This window comes from Schistocerca piceifrons, chromosome 2 (genome assembly GCF_021461385.2).
Source record: "Schistocerca piceifrons isolate TAMUIC-IGC-003096 chromosome 2, iqSchPice1.1, whole genome shotgun sequence".
NCBI classification, from domain to species: Eukaryota; Metazoa; Arthropoda; class Insecta; order Orthoptera; family Acrididae; genus Schistocerca; species Schistocerca piceifrons.
Genome location: NC_060139.1, coordinates 78,564,862 through 78,586,890, shown reverse-complemented (window position 1 = coordinate 78,586,890; position 22,029 = coordinate 78,564,862). Strand labels below are relative to the sequence as shown.

The following is a 22,029-nucleotide window of genomic DNA, read 5'->3' as shown; positions in this document are numbered from 1 at the left end:
ACTTTGAAGGTTTCTAGATCTCAAACGAAACGTGACAAGGTTTCTAGATCTCAAACAAAACGTGACATAAATGTGACGTGTAAATCTGCTTCCTGAGGTTTAGTCTCCAACTGCTGAAGACATTTTCTGAGGTAAAACAACAGCTACTGCCGTTAAGGTTTGAGGACCTTTCGGATTTATAGGGCCACCACCAAACGTCACTGATGCCGACTGTGTTACCATGTCTGGATGGCGTCGTCATTTTCGATTAGAAGTAATCGTTTGTTATTCTGTTTTCTTAGATTTTACGAACAAATCGACGGGATGACTGTGGGCAGCCCTCTTAGTCCAGGTGTTGCCTATTTATTTATGGAGTTCTTCGAACAGCGCGCGCTGTAGACGGCCAGTGAAAGACCCGCTAAACGGTACCGCCATGTGGACGATACCTTTGTAGTAAGGACTCACGATGGAAAGTGGCTTTGATATCTTCTTGGTGCATCTCAATGGTATTAACCAAAAGACACAGTTTAGGATGGAGAAAGAGAGCAATGGTCAACATACACTCCTGGAAATGGAAAAAAGAACACATTGACACCGGTGTGTCAGACCCACCATACTTGCTCCGGACACTGCGAGAGGGCTGTACAAGCAATGATCACACGCACGGCACAGCGGACACACCAGGAACCGCGGTGTTGGCCGTCGAATGGCGCTAGCTGCGCAGCATTTGTGCACCTCCGCCGTCAGTGTCAGCCAGTTTGCCGTGGCATACGGAGCTCCATCGCAGTCTTTAACACTGGTAGCATGCCGCGACAGCGTGGACGTGAACCGTGTGTGCAGTTGACGGACTTTGAGCGAGGGCGTATAGTGGGCATGCGGGAGGCCGGGTGGACGTACCGCCGAATTGCTCAACACGTGGGGCGTGAGGTCTCCACAGTACATCGATGTTGTCGCCAGTGGTCGGCGGAAGGTGCACGTGCCCGTCGACCTGGGACCGGACCGCAGCGACGCACGGATGCACACCAAGACCGTAGGATCCTACGCAGTGCCGTAGGGGACCGCACCGCCACTTCCCAGCAAATTAGGGACACTGTTGCTCCTGGGGTATCGGCGAGGACCATTCGCAACCGTCTCCATGAAGTTGGGCTACGGTCCCGCACACCGTTAGGCCGTCTTCAGCTCACGCCCCAACATCGTGCAGCCCGCCTCCAGTGGTGTCGCGACAGGCGTGAATGGAGGGACGAATGGAGACGTGTCGTCTTCAGCGATGAGAGTCGCTTCTGCCTTGGTGCCAATGATGGTCGTATGCGTGTTTGGCGCCGTGCAGGTGAGCGCCACAATCAGGACTGCATACGACCGAGGCACACAGGGCCAACACCCGGCATCATGGTGTGGGGAGCGATCTCCTACACTGGCCGTACACCTCTGGTGATCGTCGAGGGGACACTGAATAGTGCACGGTACATCCAAACCGTCATCGAACCCATCGTTCTACCATTCCTAGACCGGCAAGGGAAGTTGCTGTTCCAACAGGACAATGCACGTCCGCATGTATCCCGTGCCACCCAACGTGCTCTAGAAGGTGTAAGTCAACTACCCTGGCCAGCAAGATCTCCGGATCTGTCCCCCATTGAGCATGTTTGGGACTGGATGAAGCGTCGTCTCACGCGGTCTGCACGTCCAGCACGAACGCTGGTCCAACTGAGGCGCCAGGTGGAAATGGCGTGGCAAGCCGTTCCACAGGACTACATCCAGTATCTCTACGATCGTCTCCATGGGAGAATAGCAGCCTGCATTGCTGCGAAAGGTGGATATACACTGTACTAGTGCCGACATTGTGCATGCTCTGTTGCCTGTGTCTATGTGCCTGTGGTTCTGTCAGTGTGATCATGTGATGTATCTGACCCCAGGAATGTGTCAATAAAGTTTCCCCTTCCTGGGACAATGAATTCACGGTGTTCTTATTTCAATTTCCAGGAGTGTATTTTTCTGGTTGTATAGACAATGAAACGGTAGGCGGGACTCTGGGCCATAAGGTATACAGAGAGGAGTCACACACACTAATCGAATCAAACCAAAATCATAAACAAAAATGAGGAGTCATTAAAACCTTGGTGGACAGAGGCGGTTTATTTGCGGGATGAATTAAATCACTTACGGTCGGCCCTCGGGAAAAATGGTTGTGCTGCTAAGGAGATTGATCGAGCACTGCATCAAAGAAAAGAAGCAGGTGAAAGTACGGCCGCCATGTGGAGAAGTATTTCTCCCGTTCATTAATAAAATTACGGATCGCGTCGGGAAAGTTTTGCCCAAGTATAGGGTCGAAATGATCTTTAGACCCACCAAGGAGATGAATGAATACTTCGGAGGGCAAAAGATACACGGAATCTCTTAGCAACACCTGGGGTGTATAAAATTTCGTGCAGTTCCAAGTTTTGTATAGACAAGTGTATATTGGAACCACGTAAAGAAGCGTCAACATCAGACGAAAACACACGGAACAGTCGTCTGGGACTACGAAAAACCGGCCGTAGCAAAACATGTTTTTCGAGATGGGAACGACGAAATAAAATTCAGTGATACGAGCGTTGTAGCAAGGACTTCGCATGTTCATGCACACGGGTATAGAGAAGCAATAGGGATTCATAAAAACACCGTAATAATTTTAATAAAAAGGAAGAGGATTTGACTTTAGATAAAATATGGATGTCGTCTTTGCTCCAGAACAATGAGAATTGATTATTCTTAATCGGGAATGATGACGCCATCCAGAGATAGTCAAGCAGCCGGCATCACGTGACGAATGGTGGTGCCCCCAATGCGCTCTATAAATGCTAGAGCCTCTCAAGCCCTAGTGGCAGTAGACGTTTTATTTCGGAAAATGTCTCCAGCAGTTGGAGACTAAACGCCAGGATTTCATACATCGACCACGGCCTCTCAGCCCGGAAATTTTAACTGAAGATCAATAACCCCTGAGTAAATACGAGCTACCTGTTCCTGCTACCTATTGTTTTATTAAGTTACAGAGGGATACAGTTCATCTGCATCACCCTTTATAATTTGATTTATCGTCAATGTGTACACTTCAAAATCTTTAAGATTTGACCATGTTGTTGTTGTTGTTGTTGTTGTTGTTGTCGTCTTCAGTCTTGAGACTGGTTTGATGCAGCTCTCCATGCTACTCTATCCTGTGCAAGCTTCTTCATCTCTCAGTACTTACTGCTACCTACATCCTTCTGAATCTGCTTAGTGTATTCATCTCTTGGTCTCCCTCTACAATTTTTACCCTCGACGCTGCCCTCCAATGCTAAATTTGTGATGCCTTGATGCCTCAGAACATGTCCTACCAACCGATCCCTTCTTCTGGTCAAGTTGTGCCACAAACTCCTCTTCTCCCCAATTCTATTCAATACTTCCTCATTAGTTATGTGATATGCCCGTCTAATCTTCAGCATTCTTCTGTGGTACCACATTTCGAAAGCTTCTATACTCTTCTTGTCCAAACTATTTATCGTCCATGTTTCACTTCCATACATGGCTACACACCATACAAACACTTTCAGGAACGACTTCCTGACACTTAAATCTATACTCGATGTTAACAAATTTCTCTTCTTCAGAAACGCTTTCCTTGCCATTGCCAGTCTACATTTTATATCCTCTCTACTTCGACCATCATCAGTTATTTTGCTCCCCAAATAGCAAAACTCCTTTACTGCTTTAAGTGTCTCATTTCCTAATCTAATTCCCTCAGCATCACCCGACTTAATTCGACTACATTCCATTATCGTCGTTTTGCTATTGTTGATGTTCATCTTATATCCTCCTTTGGAGAAACCGTCCATTCCGTTCAACTGCTCTTCCAGGTCCTTTGCTGTCATTGACAGAATTACAATGTCATCGGCGAACCTCAAAGTTTTTACTTCTTCTCTATGGATTTTAATACCTACTCCAAATTTTTCTTTTGTTTCCTTCATTGCTTGCTCAATATACAGATTGAATAACATCTGGGATAGGCTACAACCCTGTCTCACTCCCTTCCCAACCACTGCTTCCCTTTCATGCCCCTCGACTCTTATAACTGCCATCTGGTTTCTGTACAAACTGTAAATAGCCTTTCGCTCCCTGTATTTTACCCCTGCCATCTTCAGAATTTGAAAGAGTGTGTTCCAGTCAACATTGTCAAAAGCTTTCTCTAAGTCTACAAATGCTAGAAACGTAGGTTTGCCTTTCCTTAATCTATTTTCTAAGATAAGTCGTAGGGTCAGTATTGCCTCACGTGTTCCAACATTTCTACGGAATCCAAACTGATCTTCCCCGAGGTCGGCTTCTACCAGTTTTTCCATTCGTCTGTAAAGAATTCGCGTTAGTATTTTGCAGCTGTGGCTTATTAAATTACAAGTTCGGTAATTTTCACATCTGTCAACACCTGCTTTCTTTGGGATTGGAATTATTATATTCCTCTTGAAGTCTGAAGGTATTTCGCCTGTCTCATACATCTTGCTCGCCAGATGGTAGAGTTTTGTCAGGACTTGCTCTCCCAAGGCTGTCAGTAGATGTAATGGAATGAGATGTTATAATTTATCAATGGTGTTTGATCCTTTGAGTGCAGAATGGAATATACAGCATTTCGTTAATAAACATTTGCAGGAAACCAGTCGGTAATCCTTCTAAACACTGATTTAAATACAATACTTTCCCTTCAGAATGGCCGTCTCAACATGTCCAGACCCTGCGTGGTGTAGAAGCGGCGCCCTCCCCTGCGGAAGGCGACTCCCGCCAGGTGGAACAGCCTGGTCGCAGCCGCGGTCCCTCTCCGGTGGGCTTCGTATGTCGGGCACGCCTCAGAGGTGCCGGAGCTCGGCTAGCCGCATCGTTGCTTAGCCGAAATAGTCCCGCTCTGCCGATATTAATAGCGGCGACACGAACCGCCGCGCTGCAGCGCCACAAGCTAGCACCGGGTTCGACGCCCGTTCGACGTCACTCCACTCACGGAAGTTGGTCGTGCTTGACTCTTGGTCCTTCGTAAACAACCCACCTCCTGTTTACAGTCCTGAAGCAACAGTTACATCCAAGTGCATTCCTGACTTGTACGAGGCAATGTAATTGCAATGAAACGAACACGAGAATTAAGGCTGCGCAATATGTTAAAAGTCCACAGCTCGTGGTCTCGCGGTAGCGTTCTCGCTTCCCAAGCATGGGGTCCCGGGTTCGATTCCCGGCGGGGTCAGGGATTTTCACCTGCCTCCAGATAACTGGGTGTTGTTGTTGTCGTCTTCATCATCATCCATCCATCCTCATTATGGTCGGAGGAAGGCAATGGCAAACCACCTCCGCTAGGACCTTGCCTAGTACAGCGGTGCGGGTCTCCCGCATCGTTCCCTACGCTCTGTCAAGGAGTATGCGACTTCATCATCATCAATATGTTAAAACGCAAATTGAACTCGAACGGAGTAAACAGTTCTTCTTCTTCTCTCTCTCTCTCTCTCTCTCTCTCTCTCTCTCTCTCTCTCTCTCTCTCTCTCTCCAGGTTCTTGTGACCCTCATGATGTGCCTATATAGTCATCAGTTAGCACTTAAATGTTGTGACACATTTTCGTTGGCTTTAAAGCAGTATAATAATGTGCTGAGATAGTTCCCCCTTCACAATTTCAAATCATTCTTTTTCATTGATTTCATCGCTATTGAGACCATTCATTTCGTCTCTGTGTCTTTAGCTCCATTAGTATTCCTTAGCCGGCCGGAGTGGCCGTGCGGTTCTAAGCGCTACAGTCTGGAACCGAGTGACCACTACGGTCGCAGGTTCGAATCCTGTCTCGGGCATGGATGTGTGTGATATCCTTAGGTTAACTAGGTTTAATTAGTTCTAAGTTCTAGGGCACTGATGACCTCAGAAGTTCAGTCCCATAGAGCTCAGAGCCATTTGAATCATTTGAAAAAAAAAAGTGAATCACCCAAAGACATAGTCGGCTACCAGAGTAACTCTGTACACGTACACACTATCGGCGGGTATGTAAGTGATTCGAGTTCCAATTCTGTGTCAGATAGAACGGTCACGAGAACGCGTTAGTGTTGTTCGTGATAAGTGTTGTTACCAGGTCTTGCAGGTACGTATGGGCCGTGAACGGTATCAGCTGTTGAGGAATGACTCTAAAGCCAATTTTACACGACGACATTGGGTTGCGCCACTCGTTGCGTGGAATGAGTTGCACGCAAGTGGTTTCATACAGGACTGTAGACACGGTGACACCAGTATACACTTCAGTTTCCTCGTTTTGTGGGTCCCCGAGTCGTGTCCGAAATGAGACTTTTAGGCAGCTGCACGTCGCACGAGTTGTGATGGAGTTAAAGCTTGTTGCGTGGAATCACTGCATAAGAAAAAAATAAGAAACGTGTTTCGATTCGTGACTGGATGAAGAAAAGACGTCAGCTCGGTTGCTCAGCATCCTTGCTGAAATAATTTATAACGGAAGATCCAAGAAGTTCTTTTAATTATCTTAGAATGTCACCAGAATTGTTCAGGTTCTTTTTTCTAAATGGTGTTATTTATGCGAAAAGGAATAAAGGTACCCTAATACATGAAGCACTGTCGCCAGAACTGAAATTACATATCAAATTGCGTGCATTACAATCGAGAACACTCGGCATGATATAAGATACGGTTTTATTTGGTGATGACGCTTTTTCATTAACACCAATAATTATTAACATTAACAGTAGTAAATATTAACATTAGCAACAATAATTATTCGAAGCAGGCCGCATTAAGAAGAGAGTGGTTTGCAAACTACTCTCTTGAAGATAGATCTGTACAGTGGCAATATTTCAAAATTGTAACATATGTGAATGGGGAGCACTGCAGCGACGTTTTAAATAGATGAATACTGAAAAAAGAATACAGTTCTTGAATTTGTATAGCCTTCCCTCCTGTCAACAATATTCCTTAACAAAGAGTTGGCCAACTCGAACGATGGGATTTCAGTCTTGTAGACGAGAGCATTGCCACAGCTAGAATTACACTTGCTTGTCTCTTTCTTAATTCAGTTGTATATATGCTCCTAACTCAATTTTGCCCTTCATCTCAGATACTGTCAAACCATCTATGTTATGATCGCACACGACGGTCTCAGCGGCAGAAATATGTTGCTTATTTTTGTAATCAGCATCACTGAAATCCCACAAACACGTATGCAAAGCGTAGATATCCAAAAAGCGAACATTATTCTCCGTTCCCCAGTTCATATTTCAGTTTGTCTACATTCTAAGAACACACACAACCTCAAAACTCATGCAACTAGTTTCACCAACGAGTTGCGCAAACGCGCGGCGCGCATGCGCAGTGACCGGTAACGCAGTTTCCTGCAACCTAGTATCGTCGTGTAAACTAGGCTTAAAGGACAAGGAGGTGTCAATTACCCGTATGAGACAGCGTTATCAGCATCTGACAGTGTTGATAGAGGTCTCATTGTGGCTCTCACTTTGGCTGACTGGTCGAATCGTACAATATGCAGATTTGTAGGATATTCTGGTGTAACAGTGACCCGATGTTGGACCGCATGGGAACTTGAGGGTAGCCATACCCGTCGTCAAGGCTCCGTTTGACCACCGCAAGGAAGGATCGGCACACTGTGCAACAAGCGTGTCGTAGTTAGTTAATTACATGTTCCATAGGTCATTTGAACGATTCTTTTATCGGAGCGATGTCGAATGTGTAAGTTTGCAGGATATGTATACATGATTAGCGGCCGGCCAGGGTGGCCGAGCGGTTCTAGGCGCTACAGTCTGGAACCGCGCGACCGCTACGGTCGCAGGATCGAATACTGCCTCGGGCATGGATGTGTGAGATGTTCTTAGATTAGTTAGGTTTAAGTAGTTCTAAGTTCTAGGGGACTGATGACTACTGCAGTTGATTCCCATAGTGCTCAGAGCCATTTGAACCATGATTAGCGTTGTCGTTAGTGAACACATTATTTTTTTTAACAATGAATACACTGTTCCATCCGATATGCAAGGTATTTGAGATAGGTGAAATGCAGTACCCCTTCACCTTTGCACTTCTTCCTAGAAAGAGTAATGGATTCCCTCCAACATTCTCTGCCATCCCACACCACTGGCCAGAGACAAGCAGCAGCTGGAGTAGAGAATTGTCGTCCCATGCGCAGGCCGCCTTCAACACCAAACCACAGTACAAACGGCTGCGTTTGGAGTGGTGGCGTGACCGAGAAGTATGGACTGGTGATGAATGGTGTTCGTGGATGAACTACTACCCTAGATGACCATCGTGAGAGAGTATGGTCGTGTCCTGGAGGAAAGGTCCTTTTCTTCCATCCAGTGTTTCGGAGAGGCACGGCAGTGTTGCTCCTGGCGTCCATCGGGTACGGCTTCAGGTCACGGCTGGTAGTGACTGAGGCCTCTGACGGCACAACGATACGTCACGAACATGCTGCGCACTGCTGTGTTACCTCTAAAGTGACAATACAGTGGTGCTATTTCTCAACAAGACAATGCACGTCCACACGTGACACGTATCTCTATGAAATGTCTACCTGATGCTGAGGTACTCCCGTAGCCAGTGCTTGTATGCAAACCAGTTAGAGTGTAATATCGTACTGGTAAGTTATTGGCAAATTTGACTCGATACTGTAATCACTGAAATAACATCACATACCCTCTCAACCAGTGAAGTGGCAGTTCGTCTCCTGCTCCCCGTGTGGGTGTGGGTATTTCTGTCAGTGTACATGACCTCCAGAGGATCAATCAACAGCCACAGGTTTATCACACAGTTGGCACTCTGCACTCTTACGTATATATATGGGGGGGGGGGGGGGGTTGTGTTTGTCTGTTTTCCAAAAGTTGAACTGTCCCGAGCGTATGACCCTCCTGTGTGCATGAGCTCACGTCTTCGCTAGTCGTCGGGGCTCATTGTGGGAAAACACCCATAGTTCGGAGTAGGCTGTTAATGAGATATTTAAGCATTTGTGAGATGCACCGTCCTTTGTAAAAGCTCAGAGAGCGATTTTATTGCTGGCATGTAACCGACCTCAGAGCAGAAACTGCAGCGGCAACTTCAACTAACAGCTGTAAATAGCAGATGTGCATTGGACCAGTTAGTCGTCAGCAGGTGGTATTAAGTAGTGGATAAGCGGCCATAGTGTGTCACCGTTGTTGTTGTCGCGAATCGCAATAAGGCAACGTCTCTGAATCCAGTGTTAAAGACATTTTCCAGAAGAGGAGAAAAGTGTGCGTAAAGTTTGCCCCGCAGACGTAGACTCCCGAACAGAAAGAACACTGTACGAACGCTTAACCACATCTTGCTTGAAATGTAAAACGCGATAGTGACGTGACTTGGTGTTAGGTATACAAACCTACTGAAAACCAACAAAGTGCTGAAATAAACATGAAGGGTCAACACTTTGACGACATAACAGACATTCAAGCTAGTATTGAACGTGAGTTGAACAACTTCCCAAAGAAGTACTTTTTCTGACTGCTTCACAGCCGGCCGCTGTGGCCGAGCGGTTGTAGGCGCTTCAGTCTGGAACCGCGCTGCTGCTACGGTCGCAGGTTTGAATCCTGCCTCAGGCATGGATGTGTGTGATGTCCTTAGGTTAGTTAGGCTTAAGTAGTTCTAACTTCTAGGGGACTCATGAAAAAAATGCGTGTGAAATCTTAAGGGAGTTAACTGCGAAGGTCATCAGTCCCTAAGCTTACACACTACTTAACCTAAATTTTCCTAAGGACAAACACACACACCCATGCCCGAGGGAGGACTCGAACCTCCCCCGGGACCAGCCGCACAGTCCATGACTGCAACGCCTTAGACCGCTCGGCTAATCCCGCGCGGCGGGGACTGATGACCTCAGATGTTAAGTCCCATAGTGCTCAGAGCCATTTGAACCATTTTTTGAGCGTTTCACATGGTTGTATCAACCTGAGTATCTCAGTTTTGAGGTCATAGACGCACGTTGCAAAGTACAAAGTTTACACTGATGTGACAAAAGTCATGACATACCTCCTAATATCGTCCCGGTCCTTCTTTTGCGTGGCGTAGTGCAGCAATTCGATGTGGCATGGACTCAACAAGTCGTTGGAAGCCTCCGCAGAAATACTGAGCCGTGCTTCCTCTCCAGCCGTCCATAACTGCGCAAATATTGCCCGTCCAGAATTTTTTACACTAACTGACCTCTCGATTATGTCCCATAAATATTCGATGGGATTCCTGTCGGGTAATCTGGGTGTCCAAATCATTCGTTCGAATTGTCCAGAACGTTCTTCAAACGAATAGCGAACATACATGGCCTGGTGACATGGCGTACTGTCATCCACAAAAATTCCATCGTTATTTCAGAACATGAAGTCCATGAACGGCTGTAAATAATTTCCAAGTAGCCAAACAGAACCATTTCCAGTCAATGATCACTTCAATTGGACCAGAGGACCCAGTCTATTACATGCAAACACAGCCCACACCAATAAGGAGCCACCACCAGTTTAGACAGTGCATTGTAGGCTTGTTGACAACTTGGGCCCATGGCTTCGTGGGTCTGCGCCACACTTGAACTGTACTATCAACTCCTACCAAGTGAAATCGGGTCTCATTTTACTAGGGTTGGGTTTTCCAATCGTGTAGGATCCAACCGAAGGTAACGAGCCCAGGAGGGGCGCTGCAGGCGACGTACCGTCAGCAAAGGCAATCGCGTCGGTCGTCTGCTGCCATAGCCCCATAATACCAGATTTCGCCGCACTGTTCCAACTGATACGGTCGTCGTACGTCCCACATTGTTTTTTGCGGTTATTCCACCCAGTGTTGCATGTCTGTTAGCACTGACAACTTTGTGCAAACGCTGCTGCTCTCAGTCGTTAAGTGAAGGCCGTCGGCCACTGCCGTTGTCCATAGTGAGAAGTAATGCCTGAAAATTGATATTATCGGCACACGATTGACACTTTGGATCTTGGAATATCGAATTCCCGAACGATCTCCGAAATGCGTCTATCTCCAACTACCATTCCGCTTTCAAAGTTTGTTAATTCCCGTCGTACGGTCGCCTTGCCGGATGAATCATCTGAGAACAAATGACAGCTCTGTCAATGCACTGCCGTTTTATAACTTATGTACGCGATACTAACGCCAACTGTATACAGGGTGTCCCAGCTATCTTGTCCACCCAAAATATCTCTGGAACAAGAACAGCTATTGGAAAACGACTTTCACCGGTATCAATGTAGGGCTGGGGCCCATGAATGTACATATTTGGAAACATTCTAAAACGAAAGCATATGTGTTTTTTAACACAAACTTATGTTTTTTTAAATGGACCTCCTATATTTTTTCTTCAGTAATCCACAGCATGACAAAGCACATACACAAATGCGTTGATTGCATCGCAATATTCCCATTACATCCCGAGATATTGAGACGCGAAGTTGACGCTTGAAACACCCGACATGCGCTGCTAGCGCACGTCCTGAGGCTCAGGCGTGAACCCCATGCTGCAGGATGGCAGCAGACCGTATTATTCGTTTCGGACCTCTTGATAAGTATGGAAGTGTGATTACGCATGTCAATCACATGGCGATTACGGGCAGCATGGGGTTCACGCCTGAGCCTCAGGACGTGCGCTAGCAGCGCATGTCGGGTGTTTCAAGCGTCAACTTCGCGTCTTAATATCTCGGGATGTAATGGGAATATTGCGATGCAATCAACGCCATTGTGTATGTGCATTGTCATGCTATGGACTGCTGAAGAAAAAATATAGGAGGTCCGTTTAAAAAAAACATAAGTTTGTGTTAAAAAACACATATGCTTTAGTTTTAGAATGTTTCCAAATATGTACATTCATGGGCCCCAGCCTTACATTGATACCGGTGAAAGTCGTTTTCCAATAGCTGTTATTGTTCCAGAGATATTTTAGGTGGACAAGATAGCTGGGACACCCTGTATATGCACATCGCTATCCCACTGCTTTTGTTATCTCAGTGGGTGTGTTGTGGTTATCTGAGGAATGTAGTCAGACAGTAGTTTCACAGACAGTAATTTCTAACTCATTTTCTCACGTATTAATGCTGTTATTTGAAAAAAATTGATTATTTCTTATTTACGGAATCGGCATTACAGTCTTACGAGATAGCGATAATATTAATAACCTTATAAAAATAGGTTAGTTTTGTGGCCGAAGCAGAACTGAACCCCTATTTTTCCTTATGAACATTTCATTTTACCCTTCAGGGGGTAATACCCCCAGGTTGGGCACCACCGCTCTAGATCGTGGAGCCTCTGGTTCGATTCCCGGCCGGGCCGGCGAATTTCTTCGCTCGGGGACTGGGTGTTTGTGTTGCGCTAATCCTTTCAGCTCATGTTCATCGCCGTGCATTTCCCCGAAATGGCGTCACATAGAAAGATTTGCAGCAGGTGGTGGAACAACACTATCCAGGGTTATCACGGCCATCAATGTTACACGCTTAGGGCCATCAAACCGATCCCGACGGCTTGGACGACGACCTCACGCCCTTCTCGGCGAGGGGTGGTCATTTTGGTCAGGTTGCGGCTTGGGCATTGCCGATTTAGCCACCGGTACCTGTTGTCCGGTGACCCCGCCCCGCAGTGCCCCTGTGGTCATCCAGTGACGGTGCGCCATGTTTTATTGTCCTGTCCCCGTTTTATTCACTCTCGTGTTGTCCTGTGTCTGCCGTCTACCGTACAGGAACTTTTAGCTGATGACGTTCGAGCAGCTGCTCGTGTCCTTAGTTTTATTACATTGACGGACTTGTCCACAGAGATCTGACTCTTTTATTTTGTTTATCTGCGTCTTTGTAAGTACTTTCTGGTGTTGCCCCCTTGTTTTTTTCTACGCTATTAGTGCACTAACGTTTGTGACTGGTCGCTAATGACCTTAGTAGTTCAGCGCCCTAAACAAAACAAACAAAAAAAAAACAAAAAAAATATCAATGTTGTACGATCACGTTTTATGACTGATGACATGTTACAGACGAAGCAACTGCTCGTATGAGGCAACTACAGGGAAGGTAACCACCAGTATATTGTTTAAAAATCAGTGTGGCGTCCATTTTAATTTGCGAAAACTGCACGCAACATGAGTCAGGTAGTCGGATTAGCACTGAGAATGCGAGTACATCGATCTAAACCTGAGACGTTTCGTTCCATATTTATGAAGTATTACTTCTTCTACAAGGTAAAGTGCAACTTCATGGAGAAGAGAGGATTACACAATACTGAAACTGATATTTTTTTTTCAATTTATTGGCTTTTGGAACGTACCTATTCAGCCATCTCAATAATAGAATGTCAAGTATGACGATACGAGCGGAGAAAATCGCCTAAAAGGCAGGAAATCGAACCGGGACCCTTTGCTTAGCAATCCGTTGTGCTGACCGTGCGGCTACCAAGGCGCCTGAAATTGATATTCGTCCATTCCCGAGCTTGAGAAAGTCAGCGACGAAGAATTTTGGAGTGTTACATTTTGGTAGACAGCGGACGCGGCAGAAGAGAGGCGCAAACCTTGGAAAGGCCGTCCTCAAGGTTGCTGGTGACCAAGGCGGCATTGGAGTGGGCCAAGGGGACGAGCCCATCCGAGGAAGCGCCAGGCTGCGCGCCAGAACACACTTGGCCCGCGGCGTTCACGCTTCCAAACAGATACTTTGCCATTGTTTATTTTGTTGCCTAGCCGCAGTCTTCCGTCTACAAACCATAGATGTCTTCATTGTGAGTTATGGCAGTTTATTAACGTGCGATTCTATAATAGGGTAGGCTTCCTCGACCAGATTCAGTTAACATGAGTTACGTTTTGAGTGTCGTACCGCGTCATAATGAAAAAAAAGAAAAGAAAAAAAAGAGAGAGAAAGCAAAGTTTCGGCCCCGGCTACAGTGGCCTTTTCTGGGTCTACTGGTGTGCTTTAGCCGTGTGGAGTCAGTCATACAGCGAGGAAATTGAGAAAATGATTAGCCGGGAAATAGCAGGTTTGTCAGCTAGACAGTTAATGAAATAACCGGATAGCCATTTCCCAGGAGTTTGTTTATTTGAAACTTGACCAAGGTTTCGGTACTACTATGAGCAACTTCTTCAGAGGTACCTACTGTTACATGTCAAGTGAATCACTAGCTAAGCAGCTCTGTCAGATGTATTAACTGTAGTTACATGTGACTTGAGCTGGTTGGCTAGCGATTCACCTATCAATCAGATTTTCATGTACCCAATCTAATAGCAGGTACTTCTGAAGAAGATGCTCATAGTAGTATCGAAACCTAGGTCGCGTTCTACATCTACATCCATACTCCGCAAGCCACCTGACGGTGTGTGGCGGAGGGTACCTTTAGTACCTCTATCGGTTCTCCCTTCTATTCCAGTCTCGTATTGTTCGTGGAAAGAAGGATTGTCGGTATGCCTCTGTGTGGGCTCTAATCTCTCTGATTTTATCCTCATGGTCTCTTCGTGAAATATACGTAGGAGGGAGCAATATACTGCTTGACTCTTCGGTGAAGGTATGTTCTCGAAACTTCAACAAAAGCCCGTACCGAGCTACTGAGCGTCTCTCCTGCAGAGTCTTCCTCTGGAGTTTATCTATCATCTCCGTAACACTTTCGCGATTACTAAAGGATCCTGTAACGATGCGCGCTGCTCTCCGTTGGATCTTCTCTATCTCTTCTATCAACCCTATCTGGTACGGAACCCACACTGCTGAGCAGTATTCAAGCAGTGGGCGAACAAGCGTACTGTAACCTACTTCCTTTGTTCTCGGATTGCATTTTCTTAGGATTCTTCCAATGAATCTCAGTCTGGCATCTGCTTTACCGACGATCAACTTTATATGATCATTCCATTTTAAATCACTCCTAATGCCTACTCCCAGATAATTTATGGCATTAACTGCTTCCAGTTGCTGACTTGCTATATTGTAGCTAAATGATAAGGGATCTTTCTTTCTATGTATTCGCAGAACATTACACTTGTCTACATTGAGATTCAATTGCCATTCCCTGCACCATGCGTCAATTCGCTGCAGATCCTCCTGCATTTCAGTACAATTTTCCATTGTTACAACCTCTCGATATACCACAGCATCATCCGCAAAAAGCCTCAGTGAACTTCCGATGTCATCCACAAGGTCATTTATGTATATTGTGAATAGCAACGGTCCTACGACACTCCCCTGCGGCACACCTGAAATCACTCTTACTTCGGAAGACTTCTCTCCATTGAGAATGACATGCTGCGTTCTGTTATCTAGGAACTCTTCAATCCGATCACACAATTGGTGTGATAGTCCATATGCTGTTACTTTGTTCATTAAACGACTGTGGGGAACTGTATCGAACAGTTCTAAATAAACAAACTTGTGCCAACTGTTATTTTATCAATTGAAGGTGGTCATAATTGCTGTTTAGCAGCCATCTCCAAGACGGTACTATCAAATAAATTATCCAGCAGGTTTCTCATTCAGAAATGGCAACTGAATTATGTTCGTTTTTTGCGCATGTCGTGTTGTGCCACGTGTAAGAAAGATAAATGTCCACCAGCACGTGTAGGGATTCGACGGTGGCAGGGTCGTGGCCTATTGATACTGCAGTTTATCGTTTCGTGGTAGTGATGCTCCCGTTAGTCGGGATCCCATGACTGTTATTTGACAGTCTAATGGATTGGTTGAGGAGTGACATGTTCCGCGCATGATGTAATCGGTCTCGAGCAACTAGTGCTTGAGAGGACAAACACATTGTTCAATCGAACTGCTACGTTATATACCTTGAGTCATGAATTAGGCTTGTTTGCAACAAGAAAAAATATGCACAGAGTGCGACAAGCTGGAGCACCACGGACTGTCCGCAAAGTGGCCACTGTTGTATCTTCCCTTGACGCGAGAGCACCGAGAGGCGGGACGATCGACGACAGGCAGTGTATGGAACTAGCAGTACCTGTGCAATTTGCTAAAATTCTCAGCCACATATGTAGTAACTTACTGGAACAGGGCATTTTTCCAGTTAAACTGAAATACTCTAGTGTTAAACCATTGCATAAAAAAGGGGATAGTTCTGATGCTAACAACTGCCGCTCAATCTTGCTTCTGACAGCTTTATCCAAAATTCTTGAAAAAGTAATGTATTCAAAAGTAGCATCATGTATTTGTAAAAATAAAGTACTAACAAAATATCAGTTTGGTTTTCAGAAAGGCTTTTCAACGGAAAATGCTATATATGCTTTCACTGATCAAATATTAAATGTATTGAATAACCGAACAACACCCATTGGGATATTTAGTGATTTCTCAAAGGCTTTTGATTGTGTGAATCATGAAATTATTTCAGATAAGCTTAAGTATTGTGGTATGAGTGAGATAGTGCACAAATGTTTTTAGTCATATTTAACTGGAAGAATGCAGAAGGTTTAAATTAACGGTACAGATAGTCTATAAAATTCAGCAGAGTCATCTAACTGGGGATGTATCAAGAATGGTGTCCCACAGGGTTCAGTCTTGGGTCTCTTATTGTTCTTAATATATATTAATGACTTGCCACTCTATATTCATGAAGTTGCAAAGCTAGTTCTTTTTGTTGATGATACACGTGTAGTAGTCACACCCAAAAAGCAAGACTCAGCTGTGGAAATTGCAAATAATGTCTTTCAGAAAATTATTAAGTTGTTCTCTGCAAATGGACTCTCACTAAATTTGGAGAAAACACAGTTTATACAATTCTGTATAGTAAATGGCATAAAACCATTGATAAATATAGAGTATGAACAGAAGTCTGTTGCTAAGGCAGAATATTAAAAATTTCTGGGTGTGTGCATTGATGAGAAATTGAACTGAGAGAAACACATAGATGATCTACTGAAACGGTTAGATTCAGCTTCTTATGCTATTAAGGTTATTGCGAATTTTGGTGAGAAACATATCAGTAAATTAGCCTACTATGACTATTATCGTTCATTCCTTTCATACGGCATCATATTTTGGGGCAATTCATCATTAAGAGAAGTAGTATTCATTGCACAAAAGCGTGTAATCAGAATAATAGCTGCAGCCCACCCACGATCACCTTGCAGACATTTATTTAACGAATTCTGGTAATTCACAGTACCGCCGCGATACATATATTCACTTCCGAAATTTGTCATTAATAACCCATCCCAATTCAAAAATAACAGCGAAGTGCATAGCTACAACACTAGAAGAAAGGGTGATCTTCAATAGTCTGGATTAATTCTGACTTTGGCACAGAAAGGAGTGAATTATGCTGCCACAAAAATCTTTGGTCATTTGACAAATAGCATTGAAAGTCTGACAGATGGCCAACCAACATTTAAAAGAAAACTAAAAGAATTTCTGAATGACAACTCCTACTACTCAATAGATGATTTTTTAAATGTGAAGTAGTAACTGTAAAAAAATTAATGATTTTGTGAAAAAAACTTATGTTAAAGCGAAACGTTCCACATCATTATGAAATGTCGTATTCATGATCTATGGAACAAGGATTAATGTATGTATGTATAGCACAGGACACACAAGCGGCCCTGGCTCAACACTGTCACTGCTGTTTCATATAGCCGTGTTACAGCGTTATTAAGACTGGTATCTATATTCTATCTTTGACATCTCCGTGACATTATCTTTCAACAGTACAATGCTACACCGCAAGTTACCCGTCTTAGTCTGACCTATCACGATACAGGCGTTCGATAGTGGCCCTGGCGAGTCAGTTCTACAGCTCCGTCACCCACTGATAATATCTGTTCATAGGTTGCTGAGAGACCAGAACGCCATTACCTGTCAGCCACTTCGATTGATGAAGAGTGTCATTAGTGCTGAAGCAGCAAGGATCGCAGCGATCGTATCTTTCATTCAAGCTCATTCAGACTCGATACGCAGCCAGGTAGGCGGTGAGAATAGCGGTTACGCTAAAACAACCGTTTTTTTTTTTTGCATATCCATTTTAACTTGACGGATACAACTGCTCAGAATAACCAGGCTCTGAAATTACCAATTTTCGGTTTTTTATTGCTTTTATTTCGAACAATAGAGTTAGACATCGAAGAAAAGTTAAAAAATTCTACTATTCCCTCAGACTTGCGTGTCATACGTTTCAAGATACATAGAATCAAAATACCAAATAAAACTGGTAAATAAATGAGAACTTAGTCCATCCACTGTTCGCCGCTTATCTCGAAAATAATGAGGGTTTGAATGCTACAAAAAATTCACCATTATTTTCCTATTGATTCTCATTTTTTAAATGTCTGTTAAAAAAGTCACGTTGTAATAGGGGATCATACCACTGAAATTACAATGAAATCCAGACCATTAGATGCTTACAGGCGTTGATCGGTCATTACGAATAGTCAGTGGTAAGGTTGAAGACTGAAGTTGGAGAACTCTATTTTTTGTATTATGTGGTCTGTTTGTAAGGGCTGGAAGCAGATAAAGGTATATTATATACAAACAGACAGCAGATAACCAATTTATCATTTTGTTATAAATTATGTGTGAATTGTTTAATTTTTAATTTATTACTGATGCCCTTACTTCCTTTCTTCATTGTTTCGTAAAAAAGGCACCCCTGAATATTAACATTGCCAAATCCGTATCTCACCATGCCGACCCTGCGAAACTGTGGAATACAGGCACAAGCGAAAGTGGAAGCGAATATAACTGTAGCTACTTTATAACAAGAGTTTGATTCGCAACGGATTTTTTGCTGACAAAACAAAAAAATGTTCTTTTAAAAAATCAGCTTGAACAATTTAAATAGTGGCCAAAATGGAACATGCACCAGGAAGTATTACTCGACAACATTTAAAATTTCAATAATTAATTCAGTGGCGAATAATTATTGTACACTGTAATCATAAATACTTGATCTGTAATATGTCGGCCTGTAAGTTGACTCCTTTCATCAGAATCATCATCATTCAAAGAGGATATCAATCTTACAGAAGCCTTTGATCTAAAACCAAAAATTTTAGCACCAGTCGTATGGCAAGTTGAACATAGGTTTCACATCCAGTTATCAGTAGAGGATAAAAATACCTCTTTTAACCGAGACCAAAAAATACCAGTTACCCAGAATTTAAAAAAAAGGTTTCGTTTTTAACCGGATGGTTTTTCCCATCCCTATTTACGAGTCGCTGTTCCTATCTACAGGTGGCAGCTCCATGTACACCCTGCGTACTACCAAATCACGTACGCTACTGGCCATTAAAATTGCTACACCACGAAGATGACGTGCTACAGACGCGAAATTTAACCGGCAGGAAGAAGATACTGTGATATGCAAATGATAAGCTTTTCAGACCATTCACACAAGGTTGGCGCCGGTGGCGACACCTACAACGTGCTGACATGAGGAAAGTTTCCAACCGATTTCTCATACACAGACAGCAGTTGACCGGCGTTGCCTGGTGAAACGTTGTTGTGATGCCTCGTGTAAGGAGGAGAATGTTTACCATCACGTTTCCGACTTTGATAAAGGTCGGATTGTAGCCTATCGCGATTGCGGTTTATCGTATCGCGACATTGCTGCTCGCGATCCAATAACTGTTAGCAGAATATGGAATCGGTGGGTTCAGGAGGATAATACGGAACGCCGTGTTGGATCCCAACGGTCTCGTATCACTAGCAGTCGAGATGACAGGCATCTTATCCGCATGGCTGTAACGGATCGTGCAGCCACGTCTCGATCCCTGAGTCACCAGATGGGGACGTTTGCAAGACAACCATATGCACTATGGGACTCAATTTCTGAGATGATCAGTGCCCTAGAACTTAGAACTACTTACATCTAACCAACCTAAGGACATCACACACATTCATGCCCGAGGTAGGATTCGAACCTGCGACCGTAGCAGTCGTGCGGTTTCAGACTATAGCGTCTAGAACCGCTCGGCCACTCCGGCCGGCCTGCACGAACAGTTCGACGACGTTTGCAGCAGCATGGACTTTCAGCTCGGAGACCATGGCTGCGGTTACCCTTGACACTGCATCACAGACAGGAGCACGTGCGATGGTATACTCAACGACGAACCTGGGTGCACGAATTGCAATACGTCATTTTTTCGGATGAATCCAGGTTCTGTTTACAGCATCATGATGGTCGCATCCGTGTTTGGCGACATCGCGGTGAACGCACTTTGGAAGCGTGTATTCGTCATCTCCATACTGGCGTATCACCCGGCGTGATGGTATGGGGTGCCACTGGTTACACGTCTTGGTCACCTCTTGTTCGTATTGACGTCACTTTGAACAGTGGACGTTACATTTCAGATGTGTTACGTCCTGTGGCTCTACCCTTCATTCGATCTCTGCGAAACCCTACATTTCAGCAGGATAATGCACGACCGCATGTTGCAGGTCCTGTACGGGCCTTTCTGGATACATAAATATTCGACTGCTGCCCTGGCCAGCACATTCTCCAGACCTCTCACCAACTGAAAACGTCTGGTCAATGGTGGGCGAGCAAGTGGCTCGTCACAATACGCCGATCACTAGTCTTGATGAACTGTGGTATCGTGTTGTAGCTGCATGGGCAGCTGTACCTGTAGACGCCATCCAAGCTGTGTCTGACTCAATGCCCAGGTGTATCAAGGCCGTTATTCCGGCCAGAGGTGGTTTTTCTGGGTACTGATTTCTCAGGATCTATGCACCCAAATTGCAAGAAAATGTAATCACATTTCAGTTCTAGTATAATATATTTGCCCAATGAATACCCGTTTATCATCTGCATTTCTTCCTGGTGTAGGAATTTTAATGGCCAGTAGGGTACAAATTTTATCTAGGATTCCTTCTACTACATCTACGTGTACATCTACACACATACATACTCCGCAAACCATTGTACCGTGCGTGGCGGAGGGTATCCTGTACCACTGCTAGTCGTTTCATATCCTGTTCCACTCGCAGGTAGAGCAACAGAAAAACGACTGTTTATATAACTCCGCGTAATCCCTAATGTCTTATATCTTATTTTCGTGGTCCTTAACGAGAATGTATGTCACCAGCAGTAGGATCGTTCTGCAGGCAGCTTTAAATGCCAATTGTGTAAATTGTCCCAATATTATTACTCGAAAAGAACGTTGTCTTCCCTCCAGGGATACCCCTTGTAGTTTCCGAAGGTTCTCTGTAACACCTGCGTGTTTTTCGAACCGACTCTAGATCCCTACAGTTAAGGAATCTAGTAGCCTGGCTCCGAATTGCTTCGATGCTTCGTGTAATGCGACGTGGTGCGGATCTCAAACATTCGAGCAGTAATAAAGAATATGTCGCACTAGCATCCTATCTGCTGTTTCCTTTACAGATGAACCAGGGTTTCCTAAAATTCTCCCATTAAACCCAAGTCGACCATTCTCCTTCCCTACAACAATACTCACTTGCTCGTCCCATTTCATATCGCTTTGGAACGTTACTCCGAGATATTTAGACGTGATTCTTTTAAGCAGAACACTACTAATGCTGTACTCGAACATTACAGGTTTGTTTTTCCTACTAATTCGCATTAACTTACATACTTATACATTTTGAGCTAGCTGTCATCCATCACATCAACTAGAAATTTTGTCCGAGTCGTCTTGTGTCCTCCTACAGTCACTGAACTTTGACATCTTACTGTACACTCATCATCATCATCATCATCATCATCATCAGCAATCAACTGCAGATTGTTGCCCACCCTGTCCGCCAAATCTCTTATGTGTATAGAAAATAATAGCGGTGCTAACACACGTCCCTGAGGCACTCCTAACGACACCCTTGTATCTCATAGACACAAACCATTGGGCTCCCTTTCTTACGAAGTCTTCGTGCCACTCAGGTATCTGAGAACCTATCCCATATGCTCTTACCTTTGTTAGCAGTCTGCAGTGGGGTATCATGTCAAATGCTTTTTGGAAATCTAGGAATATGGAATTTTCCTAGTTCACAGTATATTATTTGAGAAAAGGGCGGGCTGAGTTTCGCAGAAGCGATGCTTTCGTTGAGGATGTTGGTCTGCAATTTTGCGGCTCCGTTCTTTCACCCTTCTAACACACAGGAGTCACCTGCGCTTTT

At 44.5% G+C, this 22,029-nt stretch overlaps 1 protein-coding gene across 2 annotated transcripts in view; it reads left to right on the top strand.

Moving 5' to 3' along the window:
* Positions 1–22,029, top strand: part of LOC124774896 — a 278,096-nt gene that overhangs the window by 117,206 nt on the left and 138,861 nt on the right. The window lies entirely within an intron of this gene.